We start from the raw sequence: 15310 nt of genomic DNA on the forward strand, positions 1-15310 counted from the left end.
AATATTTTTTTTAAGTGTGAAGGAAGCATGCAAATGAATGAATGTCTTTGCACAGAAACAAAGCTACACCCACATGGTTTGCAGGAAGAGGAAAAGAGCTATCAAATATAAACGCTGCTTTGCGTATTGTGTGTGGTGTGTGCTAGAGAGAATGCTCTCACAGGAATTCTGCTTGCTCTAGTTTGCTGGTTTGAGGACCGAGGACATTTAGGAGGTTTATTCTACTAGCTAGAGTTTAATGAAGCGAGCATTTGGGGATGTGGTTCACAACATGGTTACCGGCTGGCTCCATCTATCAGTTCCCCAAGTCATCCTGGCTTATCATATGGCAGCACAGAAAGCCACATGCCTGTCAGCAACCACATTACAGGGGCGGAATGCTAAGAAGGGTCTAAATATGAGAAGAGCAGGCTGGAGGCTTCTATGCCCTTCTTGGGAAGCAAAAGCAGAAGTTGGGAGTGATGGAGAATCACCTTCCTTAATACTGCTGCCTTCTGGTTTTGAAATGAGCCTGGTCATCAGGACTAGAAATTTGAAAGTAGCAGGAATGCAGGAGCTCTGGAAACCAATAGGCAGGAAGAGGGACGCTTCTGTCTAGACAAATTGCTCAAAAATTTCTACCTTGTTAATAAGGTGCAAACAAGAAACTAAAAAGCAGCATCCAGGAAGAAGTCCGCCGAATAGCAACTGATCACAGGATACAGCATGGAATGAGTCATCTCAACAGGCAATTTTATGTAGATGACTGTGCACCCACCCCACCCCCAATATTACATACAAAGGACCCTTTTGCCTTGTTTGCAGTAGTATCACATTACTGCTTATAACTCAACTTGAGTAAGCAATTGTGAAAACAAGCTGAAGAAAAAGCTGGCTCACCTGTGAATACACTGGGTGCCCTCAGGCAAGCCGCTTGATCTCAATCTTTCTCTTCCTTCTTTCCCATCCCTCTCCCCACCACCAAACACCCATCTGGAAAACAGAACCTATGTATCAGCCCTAGAACACAGTATTACTACTTTGCCAGACTTCAAAACAACAAACATTATAAGGTTCTCAAGAGGAACTGTAGGTTACTGGATCCAACATCCTGTCTTTCAGCAGCTTAAAATCATGTCTTCTAACATTTTGCAGATAAACAAAAGAGTGTTGCAAGTATACATGGCCCTAAAGATCTCAGTGGAGCTAATTTCCAAAACTCCTCCACTATTTTATGTTTCAGAAAGGTCTTCCCTGCCTGCTGTACCTGTTTATTCTGCAATAGCCTGTCCCAAACTAATTTAAAAGTTGGGGGGGAGTACTGTTTCTCCATTGGCTAAAAAGCTATTCCAATAATACCACAATTGCCCTATAATCAGCATTTCACATCTTAACAGCTGCAGCATGTAAAATGGAGTTTAACACTTCTCCTAAGTGTTGGCATGTATGCATGTGTCAGTAGTATCAGACTGCAGCTGCCCTATACTGAGATTTAACATCAAAACTTACAGAATGGTTATTTTATCAATTCACTCTAGCAAAAAAATTAAAGCAACCCCCTGGGCACAACTGTAATGAAATTGAGATTGTCCCTTATACATATAGCTTGCTAGTGCCTGCACTTTAACCTATCCACAACGACACACCTTTGTAACCAAAGCAGGCAAAACCCTGTAATGGATAATCACCCAACTTCCTTGTATATAAAAAGTTTGACACTGGTGAAAACAATGGATAAGGAAGCAGTGCAATATGGCTATGCTTGAGTAACAGCATTTCCAGAAACGTTAACCCAAAAGTCCTTTCACTGCTACCAAAACTCTATGGCATATACAACGTTTCACAAAACTGCCAATTCTTTCTTCCTGTATTCATTTCAATTATCAAATATCAAATAAAGAACGAAAGCATATTTAAAGCACGCCCTTAGGCATGTTCTGCCACACCCCTCATTCTCCTGCAACTGAAAGTTCTGAGGTTACATTTTAACCGGCTTCTTAGAATATCAAGTCTTGTTCCCACACAGGAGAAGCCATTATACCCAAGCAGAGTGTATTCGTCATCTGTAACTGAAGCATCGACAGGTTAATGGTGTGTCGTGTGTGAAGCACATAGGGCGTCTGGATCAGATGATCAGGAAATAGGGAGTAAGGTGAAAGTCAAATGTAAATGTGGATGCTGTGGTGAGATTTGGCTCAAGACCAGAGAGGAAGTGATATCCAGCGCACAAACTATAACCAGGAACAGCAGACTGGAACCATGAAGCAGCAAGCCTAGTGGGTTACATACAGCAGATAAATCAGCCTGAACATATTGATATTGAGAATTTTAAAGGTCCCTGGACTGAAGATGAAGGAGTATGATCTTGTCCAACAGGGCCTTTGAGCAGGGTTGCCATCCAAGACCACAGTGCTTTTCAGGGCTCACATGGCTAATATGTCATTAGTCAACCATTCCCAGTTGCAGGCTCACTGAAACACAGAACCTTTAGCATGGATCAAAACAGGAAAATATTGATTCAAGGCAGGTCCAACCACACTCACCAACATCCGATTTTAAACAGAACAGCCCTTATGCTGGTATAGCAGGTATTAAATGCCACTTACTGGAACATAATGCTGTTGCCTCATTTCCATGTGCTTGGTTTGGCTTTGATCCAAAAAAATATTATCTCCTCCATGTTGCTTAACTCCATTGCCATCAGAAGAACTGTTGGTTAATTTCAAGCAACTAATGAGAAAAGAGATTCTGAACAGGAGATCACGATTTAGCAAACTAAACGTGGTTCTCGCTTACTCTGGGGGGTTGCTACCTTCAACAAACAAAAACAACAATGTGTAAACCAAACACCTACGCCTTGTTCAGACAGGCTTGCTGCAAACAGCCTACCCAGTGGCAAATATTTCTTCTACTATGAAAAGGAACACAGAAACAAGATGCTGAAAGGTTTTAGAAAAGGAACCTAGGAGGGTGGAGGAGTTCTGAAATAATGAAATGTCCCGTAATGAACGTCCTTTCCACTGGATTTTAGTCAGGCATTACTATATTGCTAAAGATGTCATGCCTTTCATAATGGTCAGGTGCCTTGTCTCACAATTTAGTTTTGTACTGGTGGTCACTCACTCTATGGGCAAGAGTGCACTACAGGAGTCCATCATATTCATGTATGTTTCGTGAGACCATCCCAAAGTACTCCTCTGTAGTCTAAGGGCAAACAAGTAACTGTGCAGCAGATCCAACTCGGTAAAAATCATCTGATACACAACATTTTGGATATGTGCTATGGTGGCTAAGAATGCCAGCTGAAAAGTCCACAGGCCAAATCTCCTCTTGGCATGCACTCGGTGTCTCAGGTGTACGCTTGGTGCCAGCGTCCGCCCACACCAGTCTTCACCAACCTGGTGACCTCCAGGTGTTTTGGATTACAGCTTCCCAAGGGAATGGCGGTCCAATGGAGGACACCAAGTTGGCAAAGGCTGCTCTACCCTGCAGAAATAATAATTTCCCACATTGCTGAGATATGTGAAGTGCTTTCAGTGCTCAGAATGTACTATATTGTTGGCATCTGTTTGTCTCGAGAGACAATGGGGTGCACCTCTGAGGGTGTTAGCAGTGACCTCCCCGAGACACAAGCTTGGGTAGTGTGTATGGATGTCCTGGGCTGCCCAGACAATAAGACCCACCTCCTGGCCTCACATATGTGGTCCAAAGATAAGCAGAGCAATAAGTTTGGCACCAGCTTGGCTGCAGGAGTTGCCAGAAGGAGGCATACAAGATGCCATCCATCCAACTGTCTTAGGTACTCCACTCTGATTTACTCCTTGGCCTTTTATTCTCCCAAAGATATCCCACAAGGTAGTGAAGGTTTAGGATCAGAGTTTCCTTCTCTTACATGGTGTGGCCGCTGTCATTTCTAGGAATCACAGCTTCTAAGAGCCACAGGTTCCTGCTGAGTGCAGGATGGGGGTCGAAGGTGGACAAACTACCCCAGAAGCAGCACAATGTGTCCCCCACCAGAGGTAAAACCCCTCCCTCCTAACACCCCGCATGCCCTGAACATAATATAGAAATGCTACTATAATATACTAGTACAAATATTCTTAAAACATCAGGACTTCCGTCTCCTTCAACTTTAGCTCTTTGCCCAGGGACAAAATGCAGAATACCGTCTGGCTCAAGGCGGCCATTTCCCCACCTCTCCCTGTGTATGCCTATGGTCAAAGCAAGATCCAACCTTCAAGCAAAACCTACAGTCATTGTTCACTGTGCATAGTACATCTGGGCACTCCAGATGATTAAACAACAACCTATCCAAGCTGGGTGATAGTATACAGTGGATCCTCAGCAAGGTTTGGTCTCACAATGGCCAGGTTCACTCAACATGCTAAGTCAAACTTTAGCTTACTGAAACTGTGTGGGTATGCAGGCTCCATAAGAGGAGCTCATTACTGCTTTGTGCTTTCTGGTCCTTTTTGCTTCTGTGCCACACTAAGCCACGTTTTGACTAGGTATGTTGTCTGAACCAAGGACTTGTGGTTAAGCTCTCTCCTCACTGAACACACACTGTAACCAAGGTTTGTTTTGGTTACAGCTCATGGTGAGAAGACAGTTTAGCTTTGAGCCCCAATTCAGATGACACACTAAGTCAAACCTTGGGCTTAGGTCAATGTAGACCAGGATGAAGCAAAGTTGCTATGAGTTCCTCTCTGGGAGCCCACACAGCCGCACTGATCCAAATTTTGTCTGGTTTCTGCAAATCATGCCAATGTGTGCAGAGTGAAAAATGAAAGACTTTTGTGAGGAAACAAAAGGCAATTCTTAAAGCAAGACAGTAACCACCTTCTGAGTTCTTACATGTACAGCTCAACATGAACCAGCCTTTGTTCAACCATTTACGATGCAAGAAACAAGATGAACATGTTTATTGGCAGAACAATCTCCTACAAGAGACAATAACAGTCCCTTCTCAAGCACACAACTGCAAAAAAAAGGCAACAAAAGTGAACTCGTAACCCACATGGCTCCTGCCTGCAATTTAAATATTTCATATAGAGATGATGACCTGGATGAGTCAGCCAAGCACTTGTTTTAGCAAGAAATCCTCTTTGCATTTCTGAGCCAACGGCACATTAAGCAGATCCAACAGCGTCACCTGAAGCTTCCTCCTGGGCTCATCATTTTTAGTGCAAATGTCATGGAAGAGCAGAGAGAACCTGAAAAACTATGTAATTATTCTTTCTGACTTGATGTGACATGTGAGGATCCTGACCTGTCAACACCATGATTTCTAAAATAGGGATGTCACATCCGTATTAAAAGTTCCCAAACTCCATTTTGGAACAGTCAAGCTAGCTTTTTGTACTTGGTATAGGTATTATATGAACCCACCCGCTCTCATAGAACAGGGATTCCAAATTCAAATGTTACCTGGGTTGCTATTTGTCAGAACTGTGATTCTGCAGAGCACTTAATCAAAACGTCTCTGCCAGAGGTGGAGAACATCGTTATTATTCAGTCAGGCCATTGCTCCATCTAGCTCAGTATTTTTTCACATCAATAGTCCTTCAGCTTATCGGACTGGGGACACCCCCTTTAACTCAAACCTGCATTTGGGGCCCCACAAGATGCACAATTTTGCATCATATATTAATGTTGCTACCACAACTCTCCATAGGTCAAGCTGTAGCCCACTAAGGGACCCAACCCACCACTTGAAGGCCAATGGCTGGCAGCAGCTTCGTAGAGTTTCAGCCCTACCTACAGATGACAAGGATTGAATGTGGGACCTTTTAAATGCAAAGCAGATAATCTACCACTGAACTACCGCCCTTCCCTTGTGACCCTCCAATATACAGTGGTACCTCGGGTTACGAACTTAATTCGTTCCAGAAGTCCATTTTTAACCCAAAGCACGCATTCCCTACATAGGCCTCCCGCAGCCCCGGAAGCGGATTATGTTCGTATCCCAGGGCAAAGTTCGCAACCCATGGCACCTACTTCTGTGTTTGCAGAGTTCATAACCCGAAGCGTTCATAAGTAGGACGGTTCGTAATCTGACGTACCACTGCACTGTTGGACTAAAACTTCAGCGGCCCCAGCCAGCATAGCCAATATGAGAGTGACGATGTGAGCTGTAGTCTAGCAACATCTGGAGGGCCACAGGTTCCCCATTCCTACTCTATACATCTATCTCATTCATCATCTGACACTGTGAAATCCAGTTATTAGAAAAAGCTGCAAGCATCTGGCATCCATATGTGCTGCTCACTTGATTCCATTGTCTCATACCTTGCCCAGAACAAGAGAGAGCAGTAAGGTTCAGCATGAAAGTTTCATGGTGATAAAAGATATAAAGGAACAGAACATCCAAAAATTAAGGCTGTGTTCACACCATCACTTGCTGCATTCCGTGTCAGTTTAATCCCACAGTGTTTAAAATACTCCTGCTTTCTGCTTCCAAAATTGTGGACTTGTGGCAATCTACTGATCAACAGCAATTTCAACCAAAACCAGAAGTGAGACAGTGAAATAACAGGATAGTGGAGTAGTGAGGGTGAAGGTCCTGTTAAATAACAACAAAACAGCTAGCTGCATATGGTACTAATTTGGTGCATATTATTTTTCACTTTCAGATAAGAAAGTGGAAAGAGGAGGCGATTTCCAGCAAAGGCAATGCAAAACCATTTGTGCAAGTTGTGTATCTCTTTAATAAGGTGCAAGGATTTGTGTAAACACACCAGGAGTTGAGATACAAAGACTGACAGATCATAAGCTATAAAGTGAACCATCACCTCACCTCCTTGGGCTATTTTCTATTATGATCACACAAAGTATTATCAGTCAGAATGTGCCCTATATAACTTGGGAGGCAGGGGTTAATTATAAAATGCATCTGTGAAGGGGGGGAAATACGCCTTAAATCTGGTCTCATTTGTAAATACCCATTCTTTAACTATATGCATAGTTTAACCAATTAAAGAATAGGTATTTACAAACTATGGCATTCACTGCCACTAGGTTAAGCATGTGAAGCAGCCTTATACCGAATCAGATCACTGGACCCATCTAGCTCAGTACTGTCAACAGAGACAAGTAGCAGTCTGCACCTATCTGTGTGCTTAAATCTTCTGTTGTGTTATACCCCTCTGGCAAATAAATATTTGTGTTTCATTAGTTTTTTTAATACACAAATATACATATGGGATAACCAACATCATATAACCAGCATGCACGAAGGGGTTAATGCTAGAGTAAGCTGTCCTGCCAGGGTTAGCCACAGAGCAGCTCCCATGTGAGGAGGTTTGAGCTGGTTGCTGCAGCTCAGACAGCATGGCTGTAACAAGCTTCTGTTGAGTTCCTATGCCAATAATTTAAGAACTCTAGGGTGACTCCCATTTGTTTTCCTCAAAACTCACAAACTAACCCCTTTTCTCTTCCATGTTAAGAAAGCATAATCTGCTGCTATTATGCCTTTCCTTCATTTGTCCGCATTTATACTCCAAACTCTGCATATAACCTGAGTAAGAAGAAATCTGATAACAAACAGGTTCCTAATGTTCATGTTAAAGAGCCTTGAGACAGGTTGGGCAAAACTTAGCTTCATACATGAAAAAGAAACTAGGATGATGAAAGAATGCACTTCAACCCAGACATTCTATAGTTGGAAATCATGCCACCTTATTGGTTACAAATGAAGCAAAAGCAGCATTGGGTTTCTAAAAAGCAAATAAGCAGTGAACTCTGTTACCTTTCGTGTTTACTCCTCTAAAAAGTGATTGGCTGTAGACAGAACACCCAGCCTGCTCTTGCCTGTAGAGAAAAAACCTCAGAGCAGGCCCTCCCTTATCGCAAAGCAAACACAAACGTTGACTAAAATTTAACCATCGCAGCAGGGCAGAGTCAACAACCTCCTTTTCTGTGAGAGGTATCCAAGAGAAACACAGGCAAGATCAGCAGTGGACACCCTAGCCCTTGCGCTTACCTTTTCCTCATCTAGGGTCTACGAGAAGGCAGATGGTAGAATCTGTGTTTTTGTAAAGCTGTAATTACAGCAGTTTCCAAGGTTCTCATTTGTTTGGGATCAGTGCGTAGCTTTTGGTCTGGACAATCAAGCAATTGGCTATAAAGGTCTGGTTAAATTTTTACCCAGAACTGTTGCAATCTTGGGAAGTTAACTCATCCTAGGATTGGATTGGATTGGCAGACCAGTCCTTACTCCTTAGAAATCTTTCATTTTAATGCCAGCAGAGGGGAGTGGAGGGGAGATTATCTGACTACGTAAAAGATTAGAATAAGTCATCCATCAAAGTTCAGTCAAGGGAAAAGCTGAGCTTATGATTATAAAATATCGCCCAGGGTGCAGTGACGTTTACAGCCACTGTCCACCCCACCCCCAATAAGTATCAGAGTCACAGGAAATTGGATTTGCTCTGCAGGTTACATATGGGTTGCTCCCTGGTAAGATTTAAGGGGCAGGAAAAAGGATAAGGTTCACATAGCAATTTAGCCAACTTTAGTCTTTTCATACTCCAGTTTTATTACACATGCAAATCTGCAAACACACATATGCACAAAATTATATTTCTGAGATCTTCCAAAACTGCTCCAAATTTATTTTCCTCACCTACTATCCTGCCTCATCTTTGGGAATCCATGAAAAGCAGAAAATCAAGATCTATGCTGGCCAACTATATTTATTATATTCAGATATTGGTGGAAGATGGATGAAAATGGATGGATGAAAATAATCTCAATGGCCAACATACTCAGCCCAAAAGCAGCAGCCTGCACAAAACACCTGCCTGACTTCTGGAATTCAACAACGATCCCAGCAGGCACATAAGCAAAATAAGTCAAGACCCAAAGCAGAATCATAAGGTAAAGGTAAAGGTACCCCTGCCCGTACGGGCCAGTCTTGACAGACTCTAGGGTTGTGCGCCCATCTCACTCAAAGAGGCCGGGGGCCAGCGCTGTCCGAAGACACTTCCGGGTCACGTGGCCAGCGTGACATCGCTGCTCTGGCGAGCCAGAGCCGCACACGGAAACGCCATTTACCTTCCCGCTAGTAAGCGGTCCCTATTTATCTACTTGCACCCGAGAGTGCTTTCGAACTGCTAGGTTGGCAGGCGCTGGGACCGAACAACGGGAGCGCACCCCGCCGCGGGGATTCGAACCGCCGACCTTTCGATCGGCAAGTCCTAGGCGCTGAGGCTTTAACCCACAGCGCCACCCGCAGAATCATAGAATCATACAATTGCAGAGTCGTAAGGGACCACAAGGATCATCTAGTCCAACCCCCTGCAATGTAGGAATATTTCATCCAATGTGGGGCTCAAACCCACAACCTGAAGATTAAGAGTCTCATGCTCTGCCAACTGAGCTATCCCAGCTCATGTCCCAAAGGCTTGGTATTATAGGCATAGTGTACAACTTCACTCCAGATATCCCACCTCAAGCTGTAAACCATGAGTTGTAAGCATCCATCTGTCTCAGGAGACAATGGAAGAGTATATCTTTGGGAGTGAAGTCAGACTTCTCTCTGCGCTGCTCCTGACAGTCATTCCTCCTCTGATCACTGCTGTGGATGCACAACTTGACTGTCTGTCTCCAGGCCCTACAATCGTCCGCAAGGGATTCCCATACGGCAGGGTTAATGTTGCCAGCCTTCATGTCATGTGTGGTCACCAATGCTGATGCATGGAGTGCTGGCAACATCCTGATTCAGGTTGCCGGTCTTTGTCAGGCTGATGGTGAGGCCGAACTCCATGGAGGCTTGGGCAAAATGGTTGATGCATCTCTGTAGAGCTCCCACAGAGTGCGTTGTCAAGGCTACACCAAGTGCAATCAATGTCTCTCAGATAAGAACACGCCACACTTTTGTCTTGGCACAGAGATGTGCCAGGTTGAACAGACACCATTGCTCCTTGAATGGAAGCTGAAGGCATAGGAGAGCAACAGGAAGAATAATATGCCAAAGAGAGTTGGGGTGAGAACACAGTCCTGTTTCATTCCACTCTTCATAGGGAAGGTGTCCAAGGATGAACCATTATACTGGACAGTGACATGCATGTTCTCCTGTAAAGACCTGATCATCTTGTTGAGCTGTGTGAAGAGTCCTTTTTTGTTGAACAAGGTCAATGAAAAGGATGTGCAATGGGTGTCTCTGCTCTCAGCATTTCTCCTGCAGCTGGCTCAGTGAGAAAATCATGTCGACTGACCTCCAAGCTCTAAAGCCAAATTGTGACTTGAGATAGACCCTGTCAGCAAGTGAGCATAAATCTGTTGAGAACTACTTGGGCAAAGGCTTTCCCCACAGTACTCAGCAGAGAGATGCATGTCTTGTGGCACAGATCCTTCTTCCCAACACTGCAGGTAAATACCATGGATGTGCATCATGAGGGAGGAAGTGAAGCCGGCTTTCAGCACTTCTGTTGGGATTCTGCCCTGTCCTGAGTCTTTACCACACGTTTGAGACTTGATGGAGTTTTTCAGCTCGTCAAGGGAAGCAGGGACATCAAGCTCTTCCAAGACAGGCAGAGTCTGGATGCTGTCAACTGCTGTGTCAAGAGACCATGTTTTCCTGGTAGAGGCTATTTGCTAATTAAACTCTCAATGTTCTTACTTAGTTGTATCATATTATACTACTCATGTTTTATTCTCCTTTCTTTTTGCAAGCCACTTTAAACACTTGTTGGAAAAGCAGCGTATCAATGCTCAAAAACAAACCAAATAATGCAGTGCAGGCTAGAGACAAAGCAATGCCAAATGCTTTTACTGTTTCAAGCATCTGACGGGATTTGCTTTTTACACTGTCAGATCTCTTGTGAGTACTGAGGCAAGGCTTTATTGCCGAGCGTACCAGTTGAGCAAAGGGAGAAAAACACAGTAACAAGCAAAGCAAAGCAGTACCGGTGCCCCAAAACAACAACAGTTCTGGGAGCTGCTTAATGTCTATCAGCTACAACCCTTCAGGCTACTATAACTTTCTCTGGCCATTCGCGGGAAGCAGAATGGTTTCCTTTAGTTCCACCAAGACAAGTGGGATGCAACACGAATTTCAGTAGCTGGGAGCAGTTGTTAGGCAAAGACCATTAAGCAAAATCAGAAATGGGGTGGGGGGGGGAACGCTTGCCATGGCCAAAAAGCATACCAACACCAGTATTAACTATTGACATGATAAGGTTCGGGGGGCTTGATTACACACTAACAAATTTTCCATTCTCAAATAGTATAAGCAACAGAAGTATGCCAGAATAAGTTAAGGCCAGCCTCACACAGCTGTGTTTTAGACACAAATTTAATCTGCAACAGTTTTTTCCCCTCTTATGGACAGCTTAGATTAAGCATATGCACACTGAAAAGTCCAAGCACTGGAGCAGGATAGCAGGTCCTGATTTGTACCATGCCAAGTCCAGGTTTCCAGATAGTGCTGTTGTTAAGTTGGAATCTGGAATTGCTATACAAAACTCCTATTGAAAGAAGGCCAAAAGTGATTTTGCATACCAACCCCAGTATGCAAAAGTGGAAGGACATCTAGGTTAGATATTTATTTTAAAGGGAAGAACTGCCAACCATGGCAAAAAAAGGACAATTCTCTATCAAATGTTGCCAGAGGGAAAGTTTAACCATGAAACATACAGAATGAGAAAAAGTTCATAAGGAAAGCAGAAACAACAGAAATATTAAGGAAACTGGAATCGAATAAAGTCAACGCAAAACCCGCCTTGGGAGATCACTGATGCACACCCACCCACAAAGCAGAAGGCACAGAATCACCCAACACCAAAGAGTTCCAGCTTTCATTTAAAAACACAAAACAAGTTTCTAGTCCTTATGGCTAGGCACTGTGGGGTGAAATTTCCAAAGCTAGAGTGGGGCTAAGTAGAATTTCTAGCTGTCAGACAGCAAGATATTAATGGCCTGCTTCCCTTGTTTGCCCTTTCTTGCAGATACTCTGTATTTTGTGCACATTTCTTAATTTGCATATTTTATCCTGATTAATGAATTCAGCTCTCTTTTTTTACTGCATAATACCCTGCATATGTGGACAGCCAGAAGACAAGACTGAAACTAGCTGAAACGTTAAATGTATGATTTGCCTTTAACTAGTTTTTTTCATTCCAATAAAAGCTGCAGCAGGAGAATGGGGGAAAATCAAGATCAGGACTCAGATTCACAAGAAGAGTTTTTAACCCTCCAGTCATGATCCTGATGCTCCCTTTCCCCAAGTGTTATTAAGCCCAGGAAGGACACTTCCATTATAATTGACCTTACTCAGTCCCACCCAAAGAACATCATGATGCAGTAGCCTTGCTTCAAAGCATCCCAAAAATAGTTATTTATTCCCATACATTTCCATTCCGTTCTTCCCCATAGCCCACCATGGGAGCCCAGACCAGTTAACAACCCTAATTACAATAATCACAATCAAAACCCCATTTAAAATTACAACAAAATTAAAACCCTGCATAATGTTAACTGAAAGAAAAGGGCCACTGAATTTGGGTTCCCAAAGACTAACATTTCTGTACTTTCATAACCTCTTACTCCTGCTCAATGGTGTCACATGGAAGGTTAATCTGTATGCTTGCCAAGAGGCAGCATAGTAGCACTGGGAACCATTAGCACTGCCTTTTGTACCAGGGAAGTATCACAGAGTCTGATAGTTGACATTTCCATGTATCAATGATCTCTGAGTCAGAGTGGAAGTATGAGTATAAACTGTCCAAAGTTTTCTTTGGGCAGACTTCTATGCATCCAACATATGCAATTGTAGCTCCTTACAAAGGACCGCACAACAGCACTTGCTGTCTCTTGGCCACAGACAGCTTTCCCTGAATACTGTATTCCAATATCTGAACCCTTTATATCCACCAGCAAATAAGCTGGCATGACAGCCCTGACTGCTGAATTACATATGTGATTCTAAATCAAAAACACACATTTACTTGGAAGGAAGCCCCAGTGATTTGACTTCTAACAAATATCAAGCTAGAAATGCATTAGGCTTCAAGGCTCATTTAGCCATAAGGACGTTATGATTTTTTTCATCATATAGGCATCCCTCCCTTCCTTCAAGGAGCTCAGTGAAGTAGACATAGGATTATCCTATTTATTGTCACATTATCCCAGAGAGGCAGGGGAGACTGTGATAATGTAGCATAAGGATGACATACAGGTGCTAAGATCCATAGGTGTGTAAGGGAGCTTGGCAGTATAGGTCACAGATTCAAGCCTGGAAGAATCAGTCCTCTGGTCGATTTCCTAGGCTGCCTTTTGACACTACCCGAACACTTTGTGGGCTTAGTTGCTTTTAACCATGAGAACTAGAAAACCATTTTTATTTAAAATGCATAAAAGTCAGTATCAAGAAACCCAAGTTCTGTGCCAGATTCTACACAAAATCCCAAGAGTTCCAGGGGCATAGCTGATGGGTATGCTCCAGCCTAGAACATAATGACAAGGTATGGGAGATAAAAGGATACCAGCAAGGCAGAGGCTTGTTTAATAATATACATTATTGAGACTTAGGAAGTGGAACCTGCAAGGGCACAATGACACAGTCATCAGAAAGTAGGTCAACCTTTGGCACTGCGTTAGTGAGGTGAAGCAAAATAAGTCTTACATCTCAGCATGAGCTTGACTATAATAGCAACATTCAGAAGTCATTAGAGCATCTAAAATTGAAAACAAATAGTTTTTTTTAAAAAAAAACTTACTTAATTTCAGATTTATAATTAATGTTTATATAAGGTACCAAGAGCCAATTATATAAAGTTGACATCAAGGATACTTGTTCTCCTACTCAATAAAGATACTTTGCCATCAGGTTTTTTTCTCACACCAAATACTTATAAAATACTTTACACCAAGATGCATACCAATGCTCTTTTGGATAACAGGCTGTTTCTGCAAAGGATCTCATCATTATCTCGAACCACTGAGCATTTCAAGGACTCCTTTACCTCCAAATTTCAATTACAATCTGTTTTAACATACCTAACTATAAAAAAAGCCTAAATTGTGAATCTAACATTACAGGCAGAACTTTTCCCAACAAAATGGAAATCAAAGCAGCTAACAGATTCAGTTGAAGCACTCTGAGCAGCAGAACTATTACATAACTATTATTATTACAGAACTATTTTGGACTGGATCATATCCACTAGTAAAACAGTAAATAAACAAATTCATGAATAACAATATGAAGTACAGAAAATTCTTTAAAACAAGTGCACTGATCTGGATTGAGAATATGATTTTAAAATGACATTACAAATCTGGGAGTTTCTTATCTGCAAAAGTCAATGTTTCATAACATAACCGTAAGTGGGTAAAATGAACATTGGAGATTTGGGGGGGAAACAGTAACAAACAGTTTGGAGATCTGTTGGAGAACAGTTTGGTAGAGGCATAAAAACTTACCAACAAACCAGAGCAGACTTCTCAATGGACAGATGCAAATTTTTCAATGCTTCTAAATTGTTCCTGTATAAGGAAACCAGATTATTAGTGCAACTATCAAAGAGAAGAGGTTCTTTTAAGACCTATTAAACCAAAGCACAGAACCTTATTTTTATAATCATCAGACAACATCCTCTAATTTAGGGATGAAAACCCTTTTTCAGCCAGAGGGTCTCATTCACTTCTGGACCACAAGACCTGAAGTTCCTCACCCCATCTTAAATAGAGAATCTCTTTAAAAATGTACTGAAAATATTTACCTTTCACTCCTTTTCCAGTCCAGGCTCAGGCTTGTATTACACTCCTTGTTGCTCTGATGTTTTTCTTTGTTGTTACCAATTTGTGTTTCAGATTGTTATATGTATTTCCTATTAAAAGAAATAATGATCTGAGACGACTCTGGAGTTCTGTTTGTGTATACTTTACATGGCAACATGATTTCTCTCTTTTTTAAAAATAAAACCATTTAGGAATACGAAACAAGGATAAAACAAAAAGAGGCCCAACCACTAATAGCCTAGAAATGCCTGTGTAAACTGATGAAGGGTTTTTTTTTCCTGAAGGCAAGTCAAAACCTGACAACATTATGTTTAATGGGCCTCTCATGGAGAGCATTCTGCAACTGGGTTTCTTCCACTGAAAAAAGCCCCACTCCACCCTCCAGCAATTCTTAATTCACAGGAACGCTGAATATGGAGAAAATCAGCAGCCTGCAGCACTTGTGAAGGTTCATATGAAAAAAAACAGCAAAAAATTCTGGCAAGGAGGAGAGTGAGAGGGAATCCTATAAGCAACACCAAGACCTGTTGCTTCCTGGTGCAGAACATTGACCAGTGAAACTCAGGTGCTTCTTCAACATTTATTCAGG

At 42.4% G+C, this 15310-nt stretch overlaps 1 protein-coding gene across 4 annotated transcripts in view; it reads right to left on the reverse strand.

The window, feature by feature from the left end:
• SEMA4G (semaphorin 4G) overlaps window positions 1-15310 on the reverse strand; it is a 102371-nt gene that overhangs the window by 73964 nt on the left and 13097 nt on the right. For 3 of the 4 annotated variants that reach the window (XM_083441532.1, XM_083441533.1, XM_083441531.1), the window contains 2 exons: window positions 14703-14810; window positions 14404-14466 (listed from right to left, as the gene is read on the reverse strand). The exons of the other annotated variant lie outside the window; for it this stretch is intronic. The gene's annotated coding sequence lies outside the window, so the exon portion shown is untranslated. The remainder of the gene's footprint in view (window positions 1-14403; window positions 14467-14702; window positions 14811-15310) is intronic. 4 annotated transcript variants of the gene reach the window in all.

The sequence above is a fragment of the Podarcis tiliguerta genome (assembly GCF_965153285.1).
Source record: "Podarcis tiliguerta genome assembly, chromosome: 5".
Classification (NCBI taxonomy): Eukaryota; Metazoa; Chordata; class Lepidosauria; order Squamata; family Lacertidae; genus Podarcis; species Podarcis tiliguerta.